This window comes from Giraffa tippelskirchi, chromosome 11 (assembly GCF_054371585.1).
Source record: "Giraffa tippelskirchi isolate mGirTip1 chromosome 11, T2T-mGirTip1v1.2.pri, whole genome shotgun sequence".
In the NCBI taxonomy this organism is placed as follows: domain Eukaryota; kingdom Metazoa; phylum Chordata; class Mammalia; order Artiodactyla; family Giraffidae; genus Giraffa; species Giraffa tippelskirchi.
In genome coordinates, this window is record NC_137285.1 from 45,749,461 (window position 1) to 45,762,177 (window position 12,717).

Here is a 12,717-nt window from a genome sequence, read left to right on the forward strand (position 1 = left end):
GTACTAGGATTTACTACTTTCAAGTATACTTTGGTACATATTGTTCTGTGTTCTTCATAGTGTTTTAGAAGAATAGTTATTTTAAACTGTCTAGAAAATATCTATTTACACTTTTTCTTGGTTCTCTCCAACCTTTAGTCATAAACATACAAATATCACATATAAAATGCTATATACACGCATGAAGAGTATATTATTACATATTTTTAAAAATTAGGAGGTGCTACAATTTTATTTCCATATATTTTTGCCTAAATTCAGGGTATATATATTTCACTTAGATTTAGACTCATTCCATTCATTATTTAAACTTACGTGCAATACATTACACAACATGGCTATTTAGAATCCCACATCCCTGTTTCCTCTGTACTGAATTTAAGGACATAAAGTCTGGGGAACCACTAAAATCTGAATATCAAATACCTTTCTCACTTAAGGTTCCTGCTATCTCTCTGAGCAATGACCATATGGGTCCTAGTAGGACTTCACAGAAAAGTGCTAATTAGCCCTCTGACAAAGGTAGTAATGCTTCCATAATTAACATTAGTGTTCAAGGGCAGATTAAGATAATGATAACATTACTCAATATTTAAATTTTATGAATATGCATTGGTATACATCACATTAATAATATAAAAAGTATTGATGTGTAACTTTCTTTTTTGTACTAAAAATAAGTGTTATAAGCCATCATTGTACTGTCACTAAGACTCATTAATTATACATGAACTGGGGCATGAAAAATATCAATTTTAAAACTACCCTATGAAAAAAATAAAGAATATTCTGGTTTTCAGTGTTTGTCAGTCTTATGGGATTCTCTGGACCATATTTTATCCCTCTAATTTCAACAGATAAGGTTTGTTTCAACAACAGTATTTGGAGTTCACCATATTGGCAGATGACCCCACTCGGGTGGTTGTGTTACCCAAGTGTAAAATCCTCAGTCTGTGGAAAATTAGAAAACACATTATGATATATCTTCCTGCCCAGGATTAGTCTAAAGGTGCCAATGTATTATCAGCAGGAATGATGCAAGCCAACACCTACAAAAGTCCAATTGTCACGGCAAGCACTTGCATCTGTTCACTTGAAGCAATGATTCCTTCCTCTCCCATTAGTCACAGAAACTTGACCAAGTTCCATTAACACACTGAAAATTATCCCTGGCTCCATTTCTCCTCTCAAGCCAACACTTTCTGGAGCAGCACAGGTACCTTAGGTTTAACCCAAATTACATGAATTACCAGCCATTCACGGTTTAAGTAGGTGAAGGACTATGAAGAGGAGGGAGCAAAACCAGAAAATGCCATTATCTTTCTGTAGAATCCTCCAGGATCCAATTGACTCACAATTGGTTCTCAGTTGTACAGAGGACCAATCATAAAATGAAACAATAGGATACAGAAGCATGACTACTCTTAATGGCTTGATCTTCTTACAGTTCATCTGCCTACATCTGCAAGGACATCTGTGAATTCTTTTAGGATTCAGTAGCCACCTTGGACATGATATGTACCACTTCTGCTTTTTTAGTACAGAAAGAATACTTCCTGGCTAAGGCATTTGTGTCCGTAGTTCCAGCCACCTGCATTTCATTGTATTCAGGAGAGGAATGCTTATAATAACTCCCTGTTTAAACAGAAGCTATGTGAGGAAAACTCTCTTGCCCTCAATTTATTTTTAAAAGCTTCCTAACAAACTTTCAATTAATTTGATCATAAAGAAACTCATTACCTTCATTTAAAGATTAGAAAATTGTTATCTAGAGAAAAGCGATTTTGTTCATCTTATATAATTTGTTAGTAGCCAAGCCATCTCTCAAACTCACCTTTCTGACATCAGCCTAGTCTCTTTTTAGTACAACACTCATCTTGCAAGTAAGAGAGTGTCTGCTTTATACGTGTAAACAATCTTTAAATGCCTATTACCTATATTTTTTAATTAAAATTCTTTCTTTTATCTAAGGTAAAGTACACACATCTTATTGAAGTTATTTTTGGACAGATTCATCAGTGTTATGTTTATATTCACACTACTTTATGAGCTATAGATTGAAAACTACTGCCAAATGTAAGCACACTATGCATAATAAATACTACCACTGCTAGTAAATAAAAAAATATTTCTAATACATTAAGGAACTATTTCTAAGTGAAAATAAAATAAATGGTAGTAAATGTTCCAGGAAAAGTTAACGGTTGTTTTCCAGTCAGTTTGAAAGAAATGTCATAACCTTTTCCCCCAAAATAACTCCTCCTTTTAGCATTTGAAGTGATTTTTAAAGGATTCATCCAACTTTCTATAGCAGCTGTCAATTATCTTGGAAATTAAAGAACAAAAAGGAGTGCTGCCTACAGCTGATGATGACAGTCACCAACTGATTCTCTTTCAAATTGGGGAAAATATGTTTGCAGTAAAATCACTTAATACTCTGTTTAAAAACCTTGTTAACTTTTCTTTCTGAATGTAGATCGAATTGTTTACTTTAGAAGAGATACAGGCCATTTGAGAAAACAATTTCTCAGATAGGCTCAGAATTTTGTATTTCAAAATTTTTCCCTGAAGTAGACATAGACAATCCTCATAAATAATGAAATAATTAAATTCATATTTCAGTTCTCAATAGACTCAGCTAGAGGAGATCAAAAGAAAGGAGACATTCTGAGCCATATAAGTGTTGCTCTGAAACTTTTTTTCAGACTGGTAGAAATAAGACAAAACAGAACACATTGGGTTTTACATACTCAGCTACTGTATAATTCTTCTTACCAGTTTTCTTTTAATGTTTGTAATTTATTAGAAAATATATAATGTAGGAAAATAAAAATTAAAAAATATTATAAGAAAATTTCTTTTATGAGAGGGATTTTAAAAAATCTCTCTTGGAAAAAACCTGTTGTGATCGAAAAAACTCTTTCTTGTCAATTGGTGCATAAAGACACACATCCAAGGAACGAATTTGAGTCAGCTGTAGTGAGGTGGATGAACCTAGAGCCTCTTATACAGAGTAAAGTAAATCAGAAAGAGAAAAGCAAGTATCATATATTAATGCACATATATGGAATCTAGAAAAATGGCACTGATGAACTGAGTAGAAAACAGACTTGTGGATACAGCAGGGGAAGGTGAGGGTGAAACAGATTGAGAAAGTAGCATTCACATATATATACTATCATGTATAAAATAGATCTGGAGAAAGAAATGGCAACCCACTCCAGTATTCTTGCCTGGAGAATCCTAGGGACGGTGGAGCCTGGTGAGCTGCCGTCTATGGGGTCGCACAGAGTCGGACACGACTGAAGCGACTTAGCATAGCATAAAATAGATCACTAGTGGGAAGTTGCTATATAACAGAGGGCCTAGCCTGGCACTCTGTGATGACCTAGAGGGGTGAGATTGGGAGAGCAGAGAGAGGAGAGGGATGGAAGTGATTTATATATATATAGATACAGATATAATTATGACTGATTTCATTGTTGTACAGCAGAAACCAACACACATTTTCCACCAATTAAAAAATAAATAATTAAAAAAATAAAAATATGGAAAATCAAAAAGAAATAAATAATAAAATAATAAAAAATAGATACACATCCGAAATTTAATGTTATAACAATGAGAATGTATTATTTCTCATAAACTTGTATGCCATTCCTCTTGTATTGCCTGAGTTCATTGCTGCGACTGTATCATTAACTGGGAGCTGGCTGATCTGGGGAAACTTAAGTAGCTTTCTCCCTCCTTTTAAAAAATATTTTCATTTTGCAACAGGCCCCCCAAATTATGTAGCCAACCTTAGAAGCAGGGGAGAAACAAAGATGCTCATCTAGGTATGAGGTGATTGTGGTCTGAACAGTATGGTAGCCTGGTGGGCTGCCGTCTCTGGTGTCGCACAGAGTCGGACACGACTGCAGTAGCTTAGCAGCAGCAGCAGCAGCAGCAACTAGTGTTATGACTACTAATAAGTTAGTCTCCTCAATACCTCAGTTACCTCATCAATGAATTTATGGTATGATTCTTTGTTGTAAGATTTAAGGGAATTATTTACTGATTGCTGCTGCTAGGTCTCTTGAGTCGTGTCTGACTCTGTGCGACCCCATAGAGCCCACTAGGCTCCCCCGTCCCTGGGATTCTCCAGGCAAGAACACTGGAGTGGGTTGCCATTTCCTTCTCCAGTGCATGAAAGGGAAAAGTGAAAGTGAAGTCCCTCAGTCGTGTCCGACTCTTAGCGACCCCATGGACTGTGGCCTACCAGGCTCCTCCACCCATGGGATTTTCCAGGCAAGAGTACTGGAGTGGGGTGCCATTGCCTTCTCCATTATTTACGTGATACAGTACCAAAAACATAGAATTTATTTTCTTGACCTTATATGATTATAAAAATATATGTTTACCTAATACAAATGTGTGAGCAACATTAAGGTTGATATTCCACTACGTGCGTGCATGTGTCATCGGTGCCAAGTTGCTTCATTTGTGTCCCATTCTTTGCGACCCTATGGACTGTCGCCCACCAAGCTACTCTGTGCATGGAATTCTCCAGGCAAGAATACGGGAGTGGGTTGCCATTTGCTCCTCCAGGGACTCTTCCCAACCCAGGGATAGAACCATTCTCTCTTATGACCCCGGCAGTGGCAGGTACGTTCTTTACCACTAGCACCACCTGGGAAACCCTTTCTGCTTATAATAGTTACCTGTTTGTGTGCCATATCGCAATCACAGGAACTGATTTTTTTTTTCCCAAATAATTACATGTGAACATTTGTCTTTACCAACTCAGTTAGCCTTGTATTATTCCAGTAAGGAAGAAAATCAACCAGTGTTCAATATATATTATTTATTCATTACTGGCTTAGTTGCTGTGGAGATATAGAATAAGCCTCAAGTTTCCCAGTATAATAAGTACTAATTTCTTGCCTTCCAAATTCAGTGCCCTGAAGAGAATGGGCTGCTATGTCAAAATGTACACATTTTTTTTTCTAATAACCTATGTTTCTTTTATTAGATATCTTGCTCCATCTTCACTGGATTTTGAATCTTCTATTTTTAAAATGCCCTCTGACTGACATTCTAATTCTGATGACCTATATAAGTAAATTGAAACTTACTTCACTTAAATCTTCAGACATAAAGATTATAGTGAATAATGATTTTTCCCAGAAAAAGAAATAAAATTGATTTATAGTATACTTTCTATTGTCAAATGTCATGCTGCAGTGTAAAAGGAATATCACACTCAGTTTTTAATCAAGAAGTAGAATTAATGAGTAGTTAATAGTTCCTTCATAATTATTATTATCTGTGAGAAGATTATTTCAAATAGGAATAATCAAATGGTATCGCTTTTTTAAATTTATTTTTAATAGTTGATTTTAAATTGTTTATTTAAAATTTGTTAATTTCTGCTACACAGCAAACTGAGTCAATTATATTTATATATATATATATATATATATATATATATATATATCAATTGGTATTGACTTTGACACATTGATTTTTTTTTCTTTATTTAAACATTTTAATCCTGATCTGAACATTCTCTTACTCTTAAAATCAGACAGAGGGTTGCTGGGGTTGAAGACAAAAGAGATGCTTAACCATTGGGAAGGGATAATTCTACAATCACAATATAAACCATTTTGGGATCTGACCGAGATTGCCTTAAGGTTCCTCTTGGCTTGACTACACTTTGATGAGTATTTTCCTGATTTTAGACCCCTGATCTTCAGTGCATTTACTTTAGAAAACTTGCAACTTTAAATATTTCCTCTGATGCTTTGAGATGCAAATCTTCTCCCAGCCTCTGGCCAGTTTTATAACCCAGGAATGTCTTTCTCAAGAATCTAGCAGCCATCCTTTGGAAATATAATCATTAAGAAAGGTAGTATCCAAAAAACTAAAAGGAGAACTATCATATGATTCAAAAATTCCACTCTGGGTATTTATATGAAAAAACAAAGACTCTAATTTGAAGATATATGTGACCCAGTGTTCATAGCAGCATTTTACACACACACATACACACACACACACACACACACACACACACAGAGGAATATTACTCAGTCATAAAAATAATTAAATCTTCCCATTTGTGACAATGTGGATGAGCCTGAAGGTATTGTACTTAGTGAAGTAAGTTAGATAGAGAAAAACAAATACTATATGTTTACTTATGTGTGAAACCTAAAAACAAACGAACAAATACAGCAAAACAGAAGCAGACTCACAGATACAGAAAACAAGCTTGTAATTAGCAGAAGTGAGGGAGTCGGGGAAGAAGCAAAATAGGTGCAGGGGATTAAGAGGAACAAACTACCAGTTATAAATAATTCATAGGGTATGTAGTCAGTATTTTATAATAGCTTTGTATGTTGTGTAATCTATAAAAATACTGGATCACTACTTTGTACATTTGAAATTAAGGTACCACTGTACATCAACAATACTTCAATAAATTTTAAAAAGGAAAAGAAATGAAAATAAAGAAAGTGTTATATTTCCCAGTCTCTCTGGAAGGCTAGGTAACCGCCAGTTAGCAAATATAAATGACTGGATTTTACTGATGAACTTCCCAGAAAACATCTTTGAATGCTTTTCTAGTAGCTAACCCTAGGGTTAAAAACTCTCCTGTCTTCTGTTTCAGTGGAGTTATTTTAAACCTTATTGGCATTGTTCTGAATAAAATCTTACTTACCTGTTTAACTTGTTTGGTGTAAGTTTTCCTTGACATATTGCAAGGACTTTAGTGAGATTAGAAACAAAATGAAAAAAAAAAAAATGAACATTGTCAGGAAGTCAGTGGGGCATCTCCAGGGCAATGGGCTGACTGGCCTAAACAAAAAATGGTGTGGTGGAAGACACATTAGAATTTGAATTAATAAGGAAAAACCTTAGCATTGGGTAAAGGCTTAGATGGTTCAGAAATTTAAAAAAGAATAAGTGCAAATAAATCATGTTTATGATTTCATATTCACATTTGTCATGTTAAAATTCTGGAAAGATTTTAAAATCATCTGAAAATAATATATAATATGATAATTATTTATTAGCCAGTTTCCCACAAAGTAAGGTGCTTTAGTCTATTATCAGTAAAGAACTTTAAAAGTTATTCCCATAAGATTTAGACATGTCACAAAGATACCAGAATGTGGTCCTGCTTATTAGGACAAGACCACATCAATGTTAATTGTCACTTTCTGCACGTGTTTCCAATACTGGTGTATGCTGCTGCTGCTGCTTCTAAGTCGCTTCAATAGTGTCTGACTCTGTGCAACCCGATGGACCGCAGCCTACCAGGCTCCTCCGACCATGGGATTTCCCAGGCAAGAGTACTGGAGTGGGTTGCCATTACCTCCTCTGATACTGGTGTATAGAAAATTAAAAAAAAAAAAAATTTATGAAGTGAATTGATGAAAATTAAAAGGAAAGTGTATGCCAGACTCAGGATGGCTAGACAAGATAGCATACAATTATATTACGGGGTAAATATGAGGATGACCTGGATAAGTTTGAAAAAAAAGTCTTTATTATCCTTATATCAAATTTTGACATTACTATGAAATGAAACACACGTGCCCAAAAGTGCACAACGCATGAATATACAGTTCAATAAATCATTGAGAGCAAATAGCTGTTAGTCACCACTGAGGTATACTCCCATGCTTTTTTCAACGTTGCCCACTTGTTGTAGTTCAGTTGCTAAGTTGTGTCCAACTCTTGTGACCCCATTGACTGCAGCAAACTAGGCTTCCCTGTCCTTCACTATCTCCCCGAGTTTGCTCAAACACATGTCCGTTGAGTCAGCGATGACATCCAATCATCTCATCCTCTGTTGCCTCCTTCTCCTCTTGCTCTCAATATTTCCTAGTATCAAGGTCTTATATTTAATATATTCTAGTTCACTTTCAGGAACATGGATAATTCTTAAGTACCTGTTAAACTGTAAGCATATATCAAATGTACCAAGAGATAAAATGGAACGGTGGATTGACATTATAAAAAACCTAAGTCAGTTAAATGAATACATTTCTGTCAACTAATTTCACACATTTTTTACTGAAACAACTCTCTGAAGTAGATTCCTTTTAAGGGAATAAACTTCATTAGGTAGCATTTTTGTCAAAGATCACATATTTAATACCCTGTGATTTAACATTTTGAGTATATAAAAATTTCAAGTGATTATAAATAAACATTTACTTGAAATTACTCTCAATTTCAAATAGCTCAAGAAAAGTCTATTACCAATAAATAACAGAAAACTTGTAAATATTATCAGGAGACTTAGGTTGAATGCACCGTCATTATGGATGGTCTATGGCATTCATATAATATTCCTGGATATAATCCTTATGGATCTCATTACATGTAAATGAAAGAGGAGAGAAAGCTAATGGGTTAAAATTCTTTAAAATAGCCAAAGCAAATTTTATTGTTAAATATTTGGCCAAAAGGTCATGTGCATAGTACAGCTTAAGGATATCAAAAGATACTGCCAATGCTTTATGGTACAGACATTCATCTACAATTGTGAAAACAAATAAGAAAAAAAAAATAGGTAATTCGTACTTGTCAAATAAAGGATTTTTTTTCTGCTATATCATTAAGATCAGTAAGTTGAACCAGATTTCTCTGCTTTCCTGACAGTGTCCTAATAATGTCTTCATGGTGTATTTAAAATCCTGAGAACCCCAGAACCCCAGAATAAAAATATCTTTGGTGCCTTTTAGAAGACTCTGCTGATGAAAAGTCATTTTCCTCAGATTACATCTAGTTTTTCTAGTCTCATCTATACCTTTAAATGAGGCACACATTTCAAATAATTAATGAAGTATCTATTTTGCAACTCCCACAGCAAAAATAGGAACAATATTTACACACCTATTTCTCATGAATCAGATGGAAATTAGAACACAAATACCAAGAGATGGTAAATGTAATGAGCATGCACCTTCTATGGAGAAACTCCCTAATAAATCACAGTGTGGGGAGTCCCCTTCTTAGGGGCATAGTGAAATGGAAAGTGCCCTTAGCAACCTGAGGTAGGCATTCTATGCAAAGGTTCCCTTTGACCCCTGGGGATTCTGTGGAAAGCACTGGCTGGGGGAGACCAGAAAGAATCAGCAGCATACATCCAAAATGGAAAACCAATTGAAATTCTAGCAGCAGTTCTCAAAGAAAAATGCTTACTTGTTTCCTATGACTTCTTTGACCACATTTAAGGCCTCTGAATCATTGCTAATAGCTCATAATAATTCCCAAATCCAGCAGTCATACTGAATGCTCCCTGACTTTAGTTTGATATATTTGGTAAAGTCAGCTTGAGAATTTCTACAAATATTAATGAGACAAGCGGGACCTCTGCAAGCATATGAAGTGATTGTTTATATATTATATAAAGGATCACCTGTACACTGTGCATAGTTTAAGGAAACATTATGTAAGAGGCACAGTGTTATTATGTCCCATATATTTTATTTCTGCCCCTATGAAAAGTGTCTCTCCCTGGAAAACCTGTTATTGTGTAATGTATAACTGTGAAGGCGAAGGAGCACTGAGATACATTTAGTCCTATACCACTCAAGTGGAACCATCAAAAGAAAGCTAAAGGTCCTAGCATCACATGCAGTATCAATGATAAATGTACTATAATGCTTCCTTCTTGTGTTTTCATCATCCCATGGCTTTGAGATATATATATGTACATATATAGAGAGAGACACACACACTGAGCGTACATACCTATTATATACATACACACACACATATACACACACTACTGGGTTATAGGACCTATATCTTAAGATCACTGATGTCTGGTATGGTATTTTCATATTTTATGACTTATTGAACTATGATTTTAAATTTGTTCAGCACATTCACATTTTAAGTAAAGAGGTCAGAATTATTTTTCATTACATTTTACTGAGTTGTACATCATTTCAGAACAGCTTCATGTACACAGGCATGAAGAGCTCTGACTTTAAATCTGCACTCATCAGACCTGAAAACAAAGCAATTAAAATTAAATTATTCCCCCAGTGCCTTAAAACTAAGGAGATGATTAAAAATAGCTGTTTGTGAGGCAAGTGAATATAGGGAAATCTGTTTACTGCACTAAGAGAATCTCAAAGGAATTATTGCATGTGGTATGCCTGAGATAAAGTGTTTGAGAGACTCATTTTTATTGTCTTTAGGTTAGATTAACAAACAAAAGTTGTCATAAAAAGAGTCTAAACAAATATAGGCACTAAGGTGTATTTAGGGTTAGCACAGAGATCAAAAAAACTTAGTTGATTTTTTGCCATTCATCTTGAATGTTTCTGTGGCTTACTGAATATACAGTCCATAAAAACAGTGACTGCTAATGACAATAGTAGACAACCCACACTTACTTTACTATTTGACCTACACTTACACAGTTGAGGAACTTCATGTGTATGGATGTACCTGTAGAACTCCTCTAGAGTCAGTATCTAAGGGAGAGGGCGAGGGCAGGAGGATATGGGAGAATGACATTGAAGCATGTAAATTGTCACATGTGAAACAAAAAAATAAAATAAAATGCCTACCAATCCAAAATAAATAAGTAAATAAATAAAGCATGATATCTATATCCTTAGGCATACCATTCCTTGGGAAGAAGCTAGGAGAATATCTAGTTTTATATTTTTAATACAGAAAATATACAGCATAGCTGTGCAATCTTTACTCAGTATGTGTATATTAGAATTAAATTATTTACTCTTTAGCTGAATTAACTGTTATAATTTCTCCAGAGTCTTAATAGGGCTCTGGAAAGTAAAATGCAAATAAAATATAACAAAAAACTGCAAAACACAAACACATGCACGATAAATAAAACAATAGAACTGAATCTTCTACTACAAGGGTCCTGATCTAAAATCATGCAAGTCATATTCAGAAGGTACAATTATGATCATTGAATCATATCTGATAAGATACATGAAGCAAAGTTAAATCTACTTCACATATTTTCTGAGGCCATTTTTATTACCAGAGACAACATGGTTTTATTTTATTCACAGCTTTATTTATGTGCACATTTTGCTATATAAAATGCTTCATCTTTCTTTTAAAACACTCAAATAGAACTTGCTTAGATAAGAATCTATTACAGAAAAGCAATACCTACTAAATATGTTAATAGGAAAGAAGTGATTTTAAAGCCTAAGTTTTTATTTCTGTTATTTTGAAGTAGAGAAGTGAGATCAAAGACTAGGCTCAGGGTATGTAACCAGAAAGGCTCCTCTCACTATTGGAGGAAATTATATAAATTTATAAATGTTTAAGATTTCATACTATTACTCTTTCTGTAAGATCTGAATAGATCTTACACAATGACTGAATTCTGTCCTTCGTGTGGTTTAGTAACCCCATTAAAAATACATGTCCTTTACTCTTCTAGAGAAATTACAGAAATTCTAAAATAATTTTATGGACAGTATTTCCCTGTCAGCTTCCTTCCTTCTAGCTTAGTCTTTCTTCTTACAACTCCAGCCTCCCCAGCCCTGCACTACATTAAAAAATGAAACTATTATTTGAATCTAAGACACATGAAATGGATATCTTTTCTTGGCTTAGAAGGAAAGGGCATTCCTTCTTATGAATTTTAGCTATGATAACAGTTTCTACTACTGCAGTTTAATCAGTTGCATAGCAGCTAACAGAGAAATGGGAATATTAATGAGAAGGGAGATAGCAACAAGTCCCACAGCATATTAACACTGCATTCCCTAGGCATTTAATTTAGCTACTAGAAACTTATTTCATTGCCAATGGGCGCTCCCTACTGGCATGTCATAAATAATATGTAACTCTATTATTCACTGGTAATTAATGTCTTTATATTATTTAGAATATTTAATATTGTATTCAAACCCTCCCTGTTTTAGGACTGGATGTTCCAAAGATATCTGTCCAAAAATTGGGTTAAAATCCATTGGCCAAGTGGAGATCAGATTGACAGAAATGGGATTAGTTTAAGCCATTAGACACAGAGTCAGAATTATTCTGTTTAACAATTATTTTAATTATTAAAAGGCTTTAGAAAAGTTCTGAAAAGACATAGATTTTTGTTCTGTCACAGATTTAAGCCAAGGGCCTAAAAGAGGGCCTTGCACTCATGAGGTACTCAACAAGTACTTATAGGTTGCATCCAAATTTTTTTGAGTTAATTTTTCTAGATAAGAGTGCTTATATAAGGTATACTGTATATCTGTCACTATGCTGCATCCGTTTGTGCTAAGTTGCTTCAGTCGTGGCTGACTCTTTGTAACCCTATGGATTGTAGCCCGCCAGGCTCCTCTGTCCATGGAATTCTCCAGGGAACAATACTGGAGTGGGTTGCCATGACCTTCTCCAGGAAATTTTCCCAAGCCAGGGATCAAACCCGCCCTGTGCCTCTTATGTCTCCTTGTACTGGTCGGTGACTTCTTTATCACTAGCACCACCTGGGAAGACTGTCACTATGCTACACTTTCAAAATGTCAATTTATGCTGTATAGTATATCTTTTAACTTTTGACACTCTCGTTGTGATATATCTTGGTGTAGGTCTGCTTGGGATTATCTTGTTTGGGACCCTCTGTTCTTCCTGTACCTGGATATCTGCTTCCTTCTTCAGGTTTGGGAACTTCACCGTCATAATTTCATTGTATACATTTTGGTCTGCTGCTTCTCTCTC